Below are 17,557 nucleotides of genomic sequence, written 5' to 3' on the forward strand. Positions count from 1 at the left end.
GTGATCCAATAACGTTATCTCCGCGCAGGACAATGCATCCTCCGTAGGTGCACCGAAGCTCTCGCTTCCTGGTCAGGATGGCGAGTAATGGCAGCGTCGGTCAGTACCACGCAATAAGCGCTCGTTGTCATTTTCTCTGCGAACTGTTTGCTCCTGCTACTGCCCCCCAGTTTGCAAAGAACAATCGGATTCCGATACATAGTAAAATGCTCCGCTCGTCTCCTCCGCAGGCGGTCCACGTCGAGTTCTGTTTGCTCTCGGCGACGACGGATACGGAGCTGCCCTCCGAGATAAAACTGCTGACAAGTGCTTTTTCCTGAACACGAGGTGACAGCGAGCTCACGTCCAAATTCGTACACTCGCTTCGCCACTCCTCCCCTCCCTCCTTCCCTGTCTGATCCCCCGCACCGCCGCTTCCACACTGTCTGGCCTCTTTGCAGGCGCCGAGTCAAGTAGCGGAACTCGGACCGGGATCGCACCGTTCGCCTCTCCAACACCTGGCACGCTGCTAATTCACCAACGTCGCGTGCCTTCTTCGTCTCGCGAACCGACAGGCTGGACAGTTATTACATAATTGGTGAGTGCAATTTCGGCTATCCCGAAAGTCGTGCAGACAGTGCGTAGCATTCGCGCACAAACATGCTCCGTTCGGCCTACATATTCGCTCCGCCATATCTTTCCGTAATGCTACATACATGAAACGCAGTATGCCGTAACTTATGCTGTTGGAATCCTTCTTGCTGCTTGGAGAACTGCAAATGTACATAGTTATCGTAGACAGCGTGCAAAGTACACAAGAATGTAATGGATAACGCTCAACCACGCGTAATCGATTTTACGCGCACTGAGGAACATGAGTGAAAATGGAGATTTTATTGCGCGACACAGAGACCTTCACTTGTCAAAAGCGTATAAGCTGTGTAAATATGCACAGTGCCGTCATTGCTGTCGTGTTGCTGTTTTCGTATATTGCAGTTATCGCCAGCACCGTATTAGACGGCAGTTAGTGTTTTATTTTGAGTTTTCTTCTATATTTCTTTTTTAAATTAGGATGTCATGATTAACCACCTTTCTGTTGAAGCCGGAAAATGGAATATTCTAAGATTATATGATAATTAACAAAGGACCTAATGAAGCAATGACGAAGCATGAAAGTGTCAAACTTAAGACACCAGAAAGAATTAACTGAACTGTCAAAGCTAGTAACAAGAAGAAAGTAATCGACATTCGAAATGGTAACGCGGGAAAATTGAGGAAGCAGTAAAAGATAGGCGCAGGATGAAATTATTGAGAAGAAAACTTGGCATAGGAACAGACAAGGTGTATGCAGCAAGAGATAAGCAGGGTAGTGTCGCCAGCAATGTCGATATACTAAAACCAGCACAAGTTCCATGTTGTACTTTGCAGTACTTAGAGCAGCCACGCAAATTTCATTAGAAGTACTGATGATCAGGGTTCAAGGCTTCTTCTATTACTAGCGATGAAGTTAGAAGGGCCTTGCAATACATGTCCCAGGAAAAGCAGCAAGAGGAAATGGAATACCAGTCGATTTAATTAAAGACGGAGGAGGTATTACGCTTGGAAAGCTTGCGGCCATTTGTACGTAATGTCTCACGGATTCAAATGTACCACAGAGCTGGAAGAATGCCAACATTACACTAATACATAAGAAAGGAGACCTTAAAGAACTGAAGAATTATGCGCCCATTAGCTTACTTTCAGCATTTTATAACATATTCATAAGGATAACTTTCAATGGAATCAGGACCATGCTTGACCACAACCGGCTGACTTCAGGAAGGGATATTCTACAATGGATCACGCCCATATCATCAATTAGGTAATTGAGAAATCTACAGGGTACAATCAACCTCTCTGTACGGCTTTTATAAATTATGAAAAGGTGTTTGGTTCAGCAGAGATAATGAAATTCATAGAGGCTTTCCGTAAACAAGGAGTGTAGGGGGCATACGTGAATTCTCCACAAGAAAAATGAAAAGTACCTATCAAGAAGGAGATAAGCTCAAGGAGACACAATCTCTCCAATGCTACTCACTGCACGCTTAGAAGTATTCAAGCTATTATACTGTGAAGGCTTAGGAGTGAGGATCAGCGGCAAATGATATTGTCCTGTTCAGCAACGCGGCATGAACTGCAAGAAATGCTTGAGAAGCGCCGCGGTGGCTTAGCGGTTATGGTATTGCGCTTTGCGCTGCTAAACACGATGTCGCGGGATCAAATTCCGGCCGCGGCGGCCTCATTTCGATGGGGGCGAAATGCAAAAACGCCCGTGTGCCGTCATTGGGGCCACGTTAAAGACGCCCTAGTGGTCAAAATTATTCGGGGTACTCCACTATGGCGTGCCTCACAATCAGATCGTGGTTTTGGCAACTAAAACCCCAGAATTCATTCATTCACAAATGACCGAGGACCTTAACTGGGAAAGTGTAAGAGTATAGGGTGGAAGGTTATTATGCAGAAGCGATAACGTTCAATAGCCTGGTAATGGAACAAGAATTCCCAACCGCCAGTCAGCCTATAGAGTCGCTGCTTGAGTATGTTTATCTAGCTCAGGAGGAGGGAAAGAGATAAGTAGAAGGCAGGGAGGTTAACCAGAATAACGTCCGGTTGGCTACCCTACACCGGGGGAATGGGAAAGGGGGAAAACAAAGATAACAAGGAGAGAGAGCAGGGAAGGAAATTGCGGTGAGTTCGCTGACGTGTGTGGTCTTACAGAAATTGCATTAATAGTCACAGATGGTCGCACAAGCCCATCGTCCTTAAGAAGCACAAAAGCGCCTTCACCGCTTTATGGGCCGAAGGGCGATGGGGGCGGTGTTCCAGCAGCACCTGCACAGAAAGCGGCCGATTGTCAGTTTTTGGAAAGCTTTGGCAAGTTCTTGTCTCTCTGGGGTGTATCGTGGACAGTGGCACAGGAGGTGGTCGATGTTTTCTTCGGTGCCACAGACCTTGCATGCTGCACTGTCAGTCACTCCAATTAATGTAGAGTATCCCTTTGTGAAGGCAACCCCTAACAAAAGGTGACAGAGAAGCGTAGCTTCACGTCGAGGAAGTCCCAGTGCAGGTCGGAGTTGCAGGGAGGGGTTTAGTCGACGCAGTCGTGTAAGTCGTAAGTTTGGCGAGTTCCACTCGGTCAGTGTGAGACTGCATGCCAGGTGTCGAAGCTGCCTTGCAGCGTCTGTCCTCGAAAGCGGAATTGGAACGCTGTGCTCTTCTTCTTGATGTGCTGTGCGAGCAGCGTTATCGGCGGAATCATTGCCACTGATTCCACAATGGCCAGGTACCCATTGAAAAACGACCTCGTGACCTTTTTGTTGGACGTGATGGTAAAGATTCGCGATTTCGTATGTCAATTGGTCATGGCATCCGTGTCGGAGAACTGACTGCGTGCACTTTAATGCCGGTTTTGAATCACAGAACACAGCCCATTTTCTAGGTCTTTCAGAATCGATGAATTCCAGTGCTCGACGCAGGGCCGTTAGTTCTGCCGCCGTTGAGGTCGTGACATGCGATGTCTTGAACCGCAGTGTCATTCCTCACGTTGGTATAACCACGGCACCACCAAAACTGCACGACGTAGTCGATCCATCGGTATAGATGTGCACGTGGTTGCTGTACTTTTCATGCAAAAGAAGTAAGCTCAGCTGTTTTAGAGCAGGGGCCGGTAGATCTGTCTTCTGTAGTCCTGGAATCATTATATGTACTTGTGCATGGTTCAAATACCACGGAGGAAACGCTGGCTTGGCCGCAGGTGCGTACCAATGACATCTTGCTACCTTCGCGAACAAGGACTTGAAATTTCATGCGGGAAGTGCGCAATGGTGGCATTCACGAGGAAGCGAATGTCTGCTTACGGCGTATCTATTAAGGGACAACTTATACCATACATCAGAAGTCACAGCTTCTTGGGAGTCGTAATAGACAGATACCTATCTTGGACTCCGCACGTGAATTACGTGAAAAAGCGGCTGACTGCGATCTGTCACCTGTTCAGGTTCCTTGCAGGAAATAGTTGGGGAGTATCTATAAACGCTATGTTACAGCTGTACATGGCGTTGTTCGTCGGATTCCTGCGATACAGCCTGCCTGCAATATCCCACACCTGCAAGACTAACTTGCGTACGATTCAGAGTATTCAAGCCCAAGCCCTTAAGATATGTCTTGGCTTACCACGCAGTGCATCAACGGCTGAAACCATTGCGCTTGCGCAGGATTACATAATCACGACGACCATTACCGCTGAGACAATGCGTATGCATCTCAGGCATTATGCTGGGACCCCTTCCCACCACTTGGCGAGCCTCACTGTTGCAATGCCCTGCTCGACATTTAGCGGTATTGTCAGTGCACATCGTGCGTCGTTTATCTAGCTCAATTACTCACAGGGGACTCTGATCATGAGAAGAAATTTACAGAAGAATAAAAATCTGTTGGACGGCATAGGGAAGGCACTACTAAATCCTGACTCGAAGCTTACCACTGTCGATGAAAAGAAACGTGTAAAATCATTGCATTCTACCGGTGAAAGCATATGGGGCAGAAACTTGAAGGTTGACAAAGAAGCTCGAGAAAAAGTTAAGGACCGTGCAAAGAGCGATGGACCTGAAAATGTTAGGCATCACGCTAAGAGATAGGAAGAGAGCGGTATAAAACAGGTGGCCAACGGGGATAGCGGATATTCTAGTTGACATTAGGAGCTAAAATGGAGCTGAGCAGACCATGCAATGCGTAGGGCAGATAACCGGTGGTCCATTAGAGTTACAGAATAGGTACCCAGGGAAGAGAAGCGAAGTCGAGGACGGCAGGAAGTTCGGTGGAGTGATGAAATTAAGAAATTTGCAGATGCAAGTCGGAATCAGCTAGCGCAAGACAGAGGTAACTGGAGATCGCTGGTAGAAGCCTTTTGGCCTGCAGTAAACATAATAGGTTGAGGATGACGATGATCATAATGATGACATGAGAAATAAACTGCACCGCCGGCTATAAGTAGATCATTCATTCCTTAATATACGGCGCGTTGCTCCTTTTTGATGTAAACCTCAAACGTCATTTTAGGGAATCATCACAAAAACTCCATGAGCCGAATTCACAAAGCTTTTATTTCGATAGTGTTCTTTGCCATTAGCTGACCGCCTTCGCTAATAATATGTCGAGCAGCAGGATTGGCGGAAATTCTCACTGACGAACAACGGTAACGTAAGAGCATTTTATTAATTTTATTAAGAGTAACATAAGAGCATTTGATTAATACGGGCCCACGTTGTTTGTCAATAAGACGTGATCTGGACAATGCTGCACTTGTGTCTTGCAGGAAAGCAAAGCCTTCTCTTGCGATGATGCTTTTTACAATCCATTCTTTCGACCATGGCGTCATAAGTGCGTGAGCATTCGTGATGGCGTAAACGTCGACGCTAGGTACGCGCTGAACGTTTACCAAACGTGTGCGGTTTCAATGTACACGTGTTCCTGCTGTATTCGCTGATGGCTTATAAGAAGATGTGCCAACTCGAAACCGATAGCCCCCTAACGAGCAATCATCTGTTTTGATTCTGGGATAAAGCCGCTTGTCGACCGAATTTTACAAAATAACGCTACTTTCCTATCTCGAAAGACAAGCTTGCGATAGGTGCTTTTCGCGTAAACAATTCTTGAGTGTTCCGAGATGAAGCGGCATGTACCATCAGTTGCATAAAGAAGAAAAAAGACTTGCGCGTCTTGTTTCTTTAACGCAGCAGGGTTCACCTATCGTGCCTTTCTTTGGACACGCTGCGCCATCTTGTGGCGCCGCCACAAAGTCCGCGCATGGCGCGTCTATGATAAAATATTTATACAGAAATTTCCGAATATATATAAAACGCGGTTTCGATTCCTCCCAGCACGGAATAAATTTTAAAGTTATTTTCTGTTTTTGCTCTCTCACTGAAGAGCTGCACATACTCAGTGTGACATACTCAGTGACCCAAGTTGGTAGGACATGTTTAGAGACATAGAAACAAATTTCCCGAAATGTGCTTGAAGTTATAATGGCATTAAAAGTGCACTGCCACTTCCTACTCCTCCGCGACCGGGAACAGAATCATCGTGAGCTTCTGAAGCGGCGTTTGCGTTTCCGCCACTTACATTGCTGGACAGCTGTTGAGGTGCGAAGACTGTTGAAGTCCCTGTTATAGTCGTATGTTTAAGGTTTTTGCCGTAACGGCAGTGTTACATCACAGTGGGCTCGCGCTGGAAATCGCTTCTATTAAATCCGCCATTATATTTCTTAACGCGCAGTTTGCCCAAAAGGCATTGTTAAGCGAAGAAACGTGTGTGCGTATTCACGAGAAAGAAATCATGCTATAATTCTTGGTAAGAGCGAATGCCAGCCGATCCTTATGCCGGACATATTATAAGGGAAGGCGACTGGCGAATGGTAAGGTGCACTTATGAACGAAAAGCTTTGTGAATTCAGTTTCATGGGCCAAATTCCCAAGGCTTTTTGTTCGTCAGCGACCTTTGTCACCGGGTGGTCGCCTTCGATCATAATATATCCAGCATCAGGATTGGTTTGAATCTTCTATTCTAAACATTTCTAGCATAAGAGATTTTCGTCAATGCGAACACAGAATTTTGGTGGCTTATGACAAATGTCCAATAAATTAGTAAAAAAAAAAAAGAAAGGTTATCTTCACAAGAAATACAGTCCCAGATGGACAACCATTTATATGTCTTAGGAACGCAAGTCAGCATACCGAAATGCATTGTGACTCGCACCTTTCGGAAACTACAATTACTTAACCTATTCAAGTGACGTGGTCGCCGAGTTCTGGGGAAATGCACGGCACTTGCGTGGTCGCTACGGTGCCTAGACACACGGCTTTGGCAAGTCCCGCATCAATGGCTCTTCGGGCCACGCCATATTACCTAGAACGCACCCTGTATTGAGGTAACGTGTGCAAGAGACTCTCCTAATGCCGCGGCCCTACCGGTGTGTTAGGCCTGCGCAATATCTAGAGGTACGACAGATGCACGTCGCTCGTAAAACGAGAAAGCCTGTATGCGGTGCTCATAACGTGTAATCTTGGATATGAGTAGATGTCGTCAAGGAGAAAAGCCTGCGTGACAAGAGCATTTCCCTGTTTCTTGCACGGACCCGTCAAGACCCATTCCCGAAGCCTTAAGGCCTAATTGCAACCAATAGAGATGGTATTCCTCGCTGCATGCTCCATGCGGTTCTTCATCGTACCTACCTACTAAGGTGACCCGCATGCCATTCCCTTACCTTCATCCTATACCCATAGCCTTTAGCGCACAGTATATAGTGTTTGTGTTCTCTGTCGTTTGTGTCTTAGTTACGCGATCGTCCGCTGTATTACTTTGCTTGGCAACCAAACTCAGATTACGAAACTACTGTAGCTTGTCTTTATTGCACCCACCGCAAGTTCTGCTATCCCGTTTATTGTGCGCTTACTCTGTTCCCCTGTTGTCGTTCTATGTCCTTACTTCATTTCACCTTGCAGAGTAAACAATCAGAACTACGTACGTTTGCTTGAGCTCACTGCCTATATCAATATCCTGTGTTGCTATCTCTCTATATCCAATGTCGTTGCAATTATTGCACTGCCGTTCGTCAAACACACTCCGCCTGTTTCTTTTTGCTTTCTTTTACGACGTCGTTAAGAGCACCTCCATAGCGACCTAAGAATGTCTTATTCGACCACACTGCTCTTATCGTACAAAATATATCTTCTATCCCCCTTTCCTCTTTCTGTTCCCCCTCTCCTTCACCTAGTGTAGCATAGCAAACCGGACGCTCGTCTGGTTGACCTCCCTGCCTTTCCTTTCCTTGCTCTCTCTCTCTCTCTCTCTCTCTCTCTCTCTCTCTCTCTCTCTCTCTCTCTATATATATATATATATATATATATATATATATATATATACACACACATATATATGCGGGTAACCTCAGACGACATCTTGAGAGCACCTTGCAGAAACCGAGTCGACTGTCTGTAAACCCCGGTCAATTCTGGTCACAGACAGAAGCAGAAACCAAAATAAAAACAATAAATTCAGGGGTTTTACATGCTCAAACCGTGAAATTATTATGCGGCACGCCGTAGCGGGAGACTCCAGTTTATCTTAACCACTCAGGTTTGCTTTTTCGTTTCTTTCTTTCTTTCTTACTTTGTTTGTTTGTTTGTTTGTTTGTTTGTTTGTTTGTTTGTTTGTTCGTTCGTTCGTTCGTTCGTTCGTTCGTTCGTTCGTTCGTTCGTTCGTTCGTTCGTTCGTTCGTTCGTTCGCTCGTTCGTTCGCTCGTTCGTTCGCTCGTTCGTTCGCTCGTTCGTTCGTTTGTCTGCTTGGTTTTGTTTGTCGTTCGTTCATTTGTTTGTTTGTTCGTTCGTTCATTTGTTTGTCAGTTTGTTGATTGGTTTGTTTGTTTTAGCGTGCACGCAATGGTAATCCGTCACCATCGGAAAGTGGTCGCCGCGGATAGGATTAAACACGCGACCTCGTTCTCAGCAACGTAACTCAGTAGCCACGGTGCTATCATGGTGGCTCATTGACCAAAAAATATATATATTTTTTTGTTTTATTTGTTTAATGAAACGTACCAAGAATACACGGAAAAAAAGATAAGCATGCAAAACATACGCCTCGCCCCTGGTTTTCAACTTTACAGAGATAGAGCACGTTGCAAATATGATATAGAATAACCGCCGTTGAGGATAGCTTAGACAGATACCGTAGCTACGCAGAAATAAAGGTAGCTTTGTCGGTGTGAGGAACGAAGGCCGAGTTGGCAAATCGTTTCGCTCAGCTGTTTGCTACTGACCGGCCGTCTTCGTTAATAAATAACGACACGACTTACTAGCACCTGATCTTGGTAACAGTTCTTGCTCAAGTCCTTTCTGTGAATACGGGGCCCGGAGGCCCATAACTAAGTGTTGTTTTTTTGTACTCACTCTAGCAGACTTCTCAGACCGAACTCACAAGCATGGCTTTCAGGAACGAAATTCACAAAGCCCTTCAATCATAAATGTTCTTTATCATTGGCCGGGCGCTTTCAGTAATCAGGGGTGTTAGAAATGGCGATTTCTTTAAGTTGAATGAAGCACGAATGATCGAGAAAAACAATAATGGAATACTAAAAGTAACGTTCAATCGAATATTACGTATTCCGTATTTCTAAAAAAAATATCGGAAGTATATGTTCCTTTAAGTCTGTATGGCAACAAAAGGCTCGTCGACGTTATTTGATGCTCCTTATGTCGTTAACAACTGGATGACGTATCAAATGAGAAGCTTATAAATGACAAACAAACCAAAGTACAATCGTAGTTTTTGCACAGTGACAATAAAGGTAATTAAAGAAAAATAAATAGCATGGCCAGAGGCATGCGCATATATGGTAGTCTCTTTGAAAGAGAAACACTACACATCGTTTTAAAGGAACACAAAATGATGATATTGGCCAAATAACCACTTGTTTTGTCTAAATAGCGACCGCAAATTCGTATGATGCCTAAAGGCACGCTAAATTAATGGCTGGTAAGTCTCGTGCATGAGTGACCTTCTCCGTGTTGGTTCAGGACCTGTATGGCTGCGAAACAAAAATTCTGCACTAAAATTATGCGGAGGAGTATCCATCTGCCTTACCAATATTGTCCCTGAAGGCTGCAAGAATTGTTGTTTCCTATAGCATTCGCGCAAACTAAATATCAGACAATTTCGAATAATAATAAGTATTCGAATCAAATTCTAATCCAATAGCGAAGTCTATGGGATTCGTATTTGAAATTTCCGATTATTCGCACAGGAAATTTGCTAACATCTGCCTTTAAAAACAGTCATAACATAAGAACTCATTTCAATACTCAGCATCCTCCTTCCTGGCTGCATTATGTTTAGCGTTCGAAGCAGTGAAAATCAAGGCTACAAAAATCCACTACTGTCCCCGGTGTTGACTGAACGCGCTCGATACACTTTGCAGAACACCGTGATCGTTACCAAACACGAACCCCCCCCTCCCCCCTCCCCCCCAAGTACGAGCGCTCATCGAGTGCACCATCGCTATCTCTACTGCTTGGCATTCGGCCTTCACAAGTGAATCTTCCGCACCTCGTTCTCCAATGGGACGGCGCCCCGCTTTCAATCGAACGGAAGACACCCTGCGATGTCGAGGCCTTCTCGCTGGGTTCTCGGGAGAGCGCGTGAACCTGCTACCGTGACATAGACTTTCTTCCACAATTAATAAAGGTGGTGATAGCGGACAGTCATCGCCTCAAGCTGACCTCATCAGCCGCCGATAAACAGAAAGCACACTCGACCCGCCTTGTAACATGGTGTATTTAGGACTATTCTCCAGCAGCACATCCTGAGGTACCGGTAACGTAAACCCTTCTGCCATTTACCATCGCTCCTGTTTCGACTATAACTGGCAAGCCGGTCACGGTAACAGCACAAAGGTTAAGGCGTATTGCTTCTGGGCACAAGGTAGCGGACTCGACTCCCGGCCGCTGCGGCAGCACTTCGGTGGGAGGGACATGCCTAAACGTGTGTGTACGTATGGTTTATGTGCGCGTTAAAGAACCCGAGGTGATCAGAATTAATGCGGAGCACTCAACCACACGGCGTATTTCAAGCCCCAGAGTTGCTTTGGGAAGTTAAATCCATGGATTAACCAATTAATCGTGAACAGGCTCACACAGGTTAAGGAATAACGCAACAGATCACAATTACTGGTGTTATTGATTACAATTAGCAGTTACTGCCCCATAAGCATAACTGAACGATTAGTAAAAAGGTAATCGATTACTTTAACGTCACTTTCCTCCCTACATTTGTTAACATTGCCCAAAAACAGTTAATAGAAAGAGCTGGAAGGGCTCTTCCGGGCTGTCAACTGCAGCCCTTCACATATTGTCTGCACTATCAGTTGCTTTTCAAACATTTTTTTTGTAAATATTCCCTTGCTTTTTTTTTAATATCAGTTGCTTTTCAAACATTTTTTTGTAAATATTCCCTCGTTTTCTTTTAAAAAACACCTGCAGCGACATTGAAAACACGCTCGATATGAGTGCTGGAGACAAGGGCTCTGCTGTAGCCTATGAAGGCTGTGCGCGCTGGACGGTGGTTACTCATTGCCGCGATGCCCATGTCTGGGTCCTCTGTGAAGCGCAGCGCTCCGTGGCTAGCAGAAGGCACGCCCTTATCCACCCCGGACGCTTCTCCCTTGAATGAACCCTCTGCGGTGCGCTCAGAAATGACTTTCACCATATCCTTTACATTTGCTCTGAGCTCCAGCCACCCTACGAATGGCAACTCACCGACATAGAGCGATGGAGATCGGGGTGTCCAGCTCAAACCCGACTGCACAAAAGCATCAGTAAGCTGGGCTCTAAGAGTCGCTGAGAGCCACTAGCTCTCCGCCGGCCTGCGCGAGCCGACCCATCAGTGGGCTGCAATCATAGGGCTCAAGAATTAGTAAATGTTTTCACGACCACCCGACGGGGCCAGGGAAAAACTAAAAAAAAATCCGTACATATCCCATTCTCTGGCATCAGCGTCCGACGTGTTCATCGCTATCTGCCCAACGAAGCTCCCTTTATATTTGTCGGTCTGCACCTAGCGGACCTCCTTCCGGCGTCTTTCACTCGTTAGCCATTTAGACTTGGACTAATTGTATGGGGTACCAGCAACGTTCACATTTCTTGAACAGATGGTGAAATATTCAATGTAATTTAATATATCGCGGCATTTTGTTCAGCTCTAAAAATATGCTCATGTGTTGCAATTGCAAAAGTAAGCGTACATTGGTCCCGTATATATCATAAAGATAGAAACTTGAGGCTTTAACGACCGAGAACTTCTGCCTGTGTCGAAGACGTGATAGCGAAGAAGAACTGGGTAGTAGCTCTTCCCACTTATAGAGGCTTCTTAAGTGTACTTCCCGGAGAGGGAGGGTGATTTATCATACTGAAAAAGCTGTGAGGTTAGACTCCCAAGAGAGGCGCACAAATATGCAATCCTAGCATGTTCAGGGGAACGAAGCGTAGCTGGAGGACGCTCATTGTAAAAAGGTGTGGCTCAGGAGCGTGTTTTCATCCTTTGATTCCTTCAGACACTGTATTTCCCGATAAATTTAGGTACTCAAAGCTGTTCGGCCTGTGATTGCTTGTTGCATGTAATTACATCTAATTGGGGACTGAAAAAATTAACTGGATTACAGCGAGCGTTACCATCCAAACAACGTAATCGATAACTTACAAAAATACAAAATAAAGTAATTATTTACATGTCATTCGTTACGTACTAGTCTGATCATAACTGACAAGTCGCGATTATAGTGTCGTTCTAGAGCACTGAGAGCTCTTCGCAATGCCGCCCTGAAAGATTCGGAAGCCCGGTGGAAAGAAATGACTGGCGTAAATGAAAACATGAAAAAGCGATGCAGATGCTGTTATTTTAACTCTTTTCGAACCAAAGTTATACTGTGGGACGCAATGTGGAACGACTGATTATAACTTTATTAAGGGCGACAGTATTTATGTTAGTGTGTTCTTACTTTTTTTCCCCTCGTCGTTGAGAAAATGAGAGATATAACATCGCTAGAGGCAGCGAAAATACTACTACATGTGTTCAAAGTGCTCACTGTTTTAAATACGTTTCGATGGCTTTACACCGCCTATTATTAACTCCTCTGAGTAGCCTGATAGCTGCGAAAAATTACTGTTTCCTGTGGCATAAACCTCTAATACTAATTTGTCTTCACTCGGAGCATTCCGAAGCTATGGGGCAAATGTATGTTGTCACTCCTAATTTGTTCGCAAGAGAAAGTGCCCGCTAACCGTGTTGGACGTACAATTCGCGAAGCCCCCCAGCCAACGGCAACGAGAACTGCTGAATGAAATGCTTTGTTAATTCGGCCGCCGATATCCACCATGCCGCGTACTGCGAAGATTCAGAATCATCCATGGGATTGACAATGGATAATATATTACCGAATATCAACATGTTGGTTTAAAATTTCGAGTGAGCAAACCAAGTATGTGTACCACGACGATTAACTTTGGTAAATGGGCAAGGGCACTAGGGAACGCGTGCAAAAAGCGACACGAAAGGCCGCGTTGACAGCATACTCAAGTGTAGGGTAACAAAGCACGCGAAAAATTGTTGCCAGATAAGAGCGAGCAGAGATATGAGCGAGCAAACACTCGTCACGCAAAAGGATATTCATATTATCCAAGTGAGGGTAAATACGCACTTTAAACACGACACACATGAAGCCCAATAACACGTGTTTGAATTTCCAGACGTAATTGGCGACAGTGTGACGCCCTGTTCATGCTAAACCGTGGTTCGGCGCACGTTCTTTTCCAGAGTAGAGGAACTTGTATACCGACTAACTAAGTATACCCTGCTGTGGGAGTGTTCGTTGCTGAACTAGTTGATACATATTTCTAATTTTAACATATAACAGAGCCAGGAAACGGGACAAGAATGTGAGACATACAATAACCGTTTCCAGGCGCTGTTTTTCTTTTTAATTTATAAATGCCCTGCCCCTTATGATACTTTGTCAGCGACAGTTTTACCTCCTCCAGTGAAGCCGTCTTGCGTGAGCAAACACTTTCGTAGAGCGCTGTCAGTATTAGCACAGCTTACTTGAAAGCTTCCACCATACTTTCACGGGGCGCACAATACTAGCGGTTCGTTTAACTGCACGAACGAACGACTGATCGCCCTCAATGAATGGCTACTATTAGAGCGTTTAGCATTCTTAGCCTATACTTCGCACACTTTGCGTGCGGCTACTGCCCGCTACCTAGCCCCTTAAATTTCACTTTTCCTCTCCAGGAATAAAAATAAATTACATCTCCGATGCTCGTTTTCGCACCCGGTTTCCGTAGTCACAGTGTAGCGGCCCTGCCTCGGCGCAGAAGGCCGACCCTCTATCCACATCCCGGACTTACGCCTGGATATACCACTTAACTGCCTTTAATACTTCGCTACCAAGCATCCTCTGAAAAAAAAACGACCCAAATATAGCGATTGTTTTTGTTTGCTCAAACAAACACATACGCAAAGAAAGAGTCAGAATTTACCACTGAACGTGTTTATTTTAAGAGAAGGTTGTAGAAAAAAGTTTTCAAAGGAAATTGAATGTTTGTTTAACTGCAGCGTTAATAACGTGTTCACCACCGGGCTTCAAAATTCTAATGCTAGCTGAAAAGTTTGCGCAGATCCCACGCACTGTATGGGAACTGCTGTGACGAGAAGCGTTCTGCAGGTACTTGGCTATCTAGCAGTGTTTGAGGTTCCGCAATACGACACCAGCTGGACGCACATGTTTCTGTAAATTGAGAGGTTGTGTCTGTGGATCGCGAGTGTAACGTAACCAGCAGCAGGCAGCCGCGTGCAGCAGCTCTGTGCTCCTCGCTGTGCCAGCGCTCTGGCTGCCCGCTGCTCGCTGACGTAAGCACAACGTCACCTCGAGGGTCCAGGCCTTGCGCTCGCTGCAGCTTCCCAGTTTCGGTTTCGCGCGCTCTAATAGCAGAAATCAGTAGTGCCACAGTTCTGCGGGTAACCGCATTTTTCCAGATCCAAAAGTTTATAGATCTTGTACGGAGAACTCGCTTCAATATCGCAATTACGATGAGTATGGTGAAATTGAAATTTTAAAAGTTATTTATGGGTTTCTGTTAATGAGATACTAATTACCACGTATCCTACGTCACGCCCTGGTCGCCACCACTGACGCCTTTTCTCCGAAAGAACCGTCCTTTTATTTCAAAGAAGATATATTGTTAAATATTACTTAAGTCCTTCGTAGAAACACCCGGTATATATTGTTTGTGTGGCGTCCCCAGTCATGCAACATCTAAATATGACTGAACTCGAACTCATATGTGCGGTGAAGCCGAACTTGTGTTTGCAGGTTTCTCCACCGAACACCTATAATACTTAGAGAAGGGAAGCTGTACGTTTCACAGTGCAACGGAAATAAAGAGTAGCGGTGGTGTCGGCAAATGGAGTATACGACCAAGAGATGACGCTGGCCAAATCAAAACTAATATCATGATGATTTCGTAGTGAGCGATAAGGCGGCTGCCGTAGAGGCTGGTGGGGCTGGTCACGCTGCTGGCTCGTTGGTTTGGGGCGTTTTGTTACCGCTGTCGGGGTGGTATTCGTGTGTATGGTATGTGAACATGACTACAGATGTGTTTATTATGTCGCCAGGTGACCAAGATGCCTCAACTGGCAAGAGAGAAAGAGAGAGAGAGATGAAGAGGAAGGGCATGGAGGTTAACTAGATATTAGTCTCCAGTTTGCTACCCTACACTGGGGTTGGGAGAAAGGGATTAGAAAGAGGACAGAGAGGAAAGGCTTAGAAAAGCACTTTAAACAAGTAAGTTTACATTGCAATGGTTAATGAAGCAGTACGTGCCCACAATTTTCCCACAGGTCAGGTGGACTTAATGCGGTGAGTCACTGAGTTTACAAAATACAGGAACAGAGATAGCTATCTATTAAATGGGATAGGGAGCTAGAATTAAGCCGAGCTTTCTCTTCCTGTTAGGCGTGCCACTCAAACAGCAAAAGCGAAGCTTCAGACAACGATATTTATGCTTGGCTACACTCATACTGTAGCTGCGTACAGAACTTCTCGACATGTTTCACACTATACGTATATTGTCTACGTTCGACGATTTCAGCTAGATTTTAAAATATAAACATAAGAAGTGCTCGGCAACGATATAGCGTCAGCAAAATACGCTCGGGCTGCAATGTCCCATTCGTTTCATGACACATTAGTGAGAGGCACGTAGTGTAGGAAAAAAACGTTATGCTGAATTTACAGCATATATTGTCTGCTCTTAATATTTCTGCTGCACATTTAGTGTTCGGGTGCGGAAGTACAGGCTTTGACACAAGCAGAGTACTGAGAGGAAAGCAAGGAACGTTATGTAGACAACAGTGCTTACAAGGACTTCTGTATATATTGTGTGAAGAAACAATATACTCTAACTAATCAAATAAGCAGGGCCAATAAGTACTCACAGATCCTTCGAAAATGCAATTTATGGTTTCATGTTGAGAAAAAAATGTCGCTTTATGCATTCAGACATGGCAAAGAAGTTCCAAGGAGATGAACACTTCTACTGAGTAACAACACTACGGATTGGCTGAATATTAAGCCAAGCTTACTCCGAGTATAAGCCAAAATATTTTTGGCAACACACTGTGCTCAGATTTTTCATCCGCTATTTTGAAGAGAAAGAAATTGTTTTCAGGGATTTGTCATGTTTGCGAAATGTGGAGTAGGCGGGTTGTGCGAGCTTGCCTTTTCTAGCAATCTGTCAGCTAACTGTACAGGGCTAGACTAGTTATTGATGTCATGCTAACTGTTAATGAACCATGGAAGAGTGACTGCCACATATTGTCAGCATGTAGTATAATTTCTTCAAAGTTGCGTTGAGCGCTTCTGATCGTCAAATTTTTTTTTACATTTTCATGTAACAAATTACCGCGGTAAGGGAGCATGTGATACTTGGTGGTATTGCCCGCCAAGCTTATTTGCAAAGAGCAGATGACAGAGTTTGTGTATTAGCAAGTATGAGCTTGCTACCTTCTTTCTGTTCTGGTCGTCATGATTGTAATGACTAGTTAAAGACACAAGTTGGGACTCAACATGTTACTCCTTCGTTTGTCATAAAACGGCATTAAAACCAAGTAAGCTTGCATGTCAAATTTTAGCATTCCTGCTCAGTATGATACAAAACTGCAGACTGATGCGTTCCTGAGAGGACTCACACCTCTCTACCTGGTAAACTTACAAACATTTCTTGGTGAGGCACATAGTTCAAAGGACCTGTCGTCATTATGATGACCGTTCAGCTTCTTATGGCTTCGCGTGGGCAGCTTGCAGGCCAATAATCTCTGGTTGTTCTGTTTTCCTGAAAAGAGAAATGATTAAGCCATGACAATCATGCAAGCAAAAATATTGAAACGAAAGTAAGCTCAATAAATGAACTAATCACGGTTGTAGGTGAACTGTTCAGAAACGTACCTTGCGAGGGTACTGGCCCTTGATGTTATTTCCAATGGTGACACATCCATTGGTGACTTGTACGTCCAGAGGATATGGAGTCCAGAGGAGGGAATAAATGTGAGCAGCGTCTTGGAGGCTGGTATGACGCTCCATGACAGAAAAGCACACACATGCACAACAGTGTCTTGCGTGTGCATTTCTTTCAATGGTGCCCTTTTTTGGGCTGTGCTTAGTGAGGCCTCAATTAAACAATTGTTTCTGCCAGACACTAGCAATAAACACAGTCATTCTATTTTGTCTCAAATGCAATTAATCTAATTGTATCACCGGAAGTACATTTACCACTAATGTACAGTGAATATGTCGCAGTGTACCATTTATGCAGAAACAGCCAAAACTGATTATTTATGCTATACTCCATTTAGGAATATTATCAACGTGACAAAAAGAGCAAGAGACTCGTTTGAATTTTCCTTTGAAGAGCAGTAACTTTATAATTAT

At 44.7% G+C, this 17,557-nt stretch overlaps 1 protein-coding gene across 2 annotated transcripts in view; it reads left to right on the forward strand.

The window, feature by feature from the left end:
* Window positions 1-366: 366 nt before the first annotated feature.
* Window positions 367-17,557, forward strand: part of LOC126537086 (cytochrome P450 2A7-like) — a 65,750-nt gene continuing 48,559 nt past the window's right edge. Inside the window, exon 1 of one of the 2 annotated variants that reach the window (XM_050184230.3) lies at window positions 367-577. The gene's annotated coding sequence lies outside the window, so the exon portion shown is untranslated. The remainder of the gene's footprint in view (window positions 578-17,557) is intronic. The other variant, XM_055073698.2, reaches the window with a different exon arrangement.

Source organism: Dermacentor andersoni, chromosome 4 (assembly GCF_023375885.2).
Source record: "Dermacentor andersoni chromosome 4, qqDerAnde1_hic_scaffold, whole genome shotgun sequence".
NCBI classification, from domain to species: domain Eukaryota; kingdom Metazoa; phylum Arthropoda; class Arachnida; order Ixodida; family Ixodidae; genus Dermacentor; species Dermacentor andersoni.